We start from the raw sequence: 307 nt of genomic DNA on the forward strand, positions 1-307 counted from the left end.
GCCACGGTGAAGCGGGTCACCAGCAGCAGGTACCAGCTGCGAGCACCGACGGGGCGTCTGGCGGCCACCCGGCCCCCAGGTATCGCAGGGCAGAGCTGTGGCACTGGGGGGGCCAGGGCGGAGTGGGGCATCTCGTCCTCCCTGGCGGCACCGGGTGATGCCTGATGTGGCCAGGCACGGGTCTGGCTCTGCGGCATCCTCATGGGATAACCGCTGTGCCCGGCTAAATCCTCCCTGCCCCACAGCTGGCCCCCATGCCTCAGTTTCCCCGGGTGGAGAGGGGCTCTTGGTGGTCCCCCCCCAGGGA

The 307-nt window shown here is 70.4% G+C and overlaps 1 protein-coding gene across 1 annotated transcript in view; it reads left to right on the top strand.

The window, feature by feature from the left end:
- Positions 1 to 307, top strand: part of MYO15A (myosin XVA) — a 71,121-nt gene that overhangs the window by 22,083 nt on the left and 48,731 nt on the right.

Source organism: Aptenodytes forsteri, unplaced genomic scaffold (genome assembly GCF_000699145.1).
Source record: "Aptenodytes forsteri isolate BGI_AS27 unplaced genomic scaffold, ASM69914v1 Scaffold55, whole genome shotgun sequence".
Classification (NCBI taxonomy): Eukaryota; Metazoa; Chordata; class Aves; order Sphenisciformes; family Spheniscidae; genus Aptenodytes; species Aptenodytes forsteri.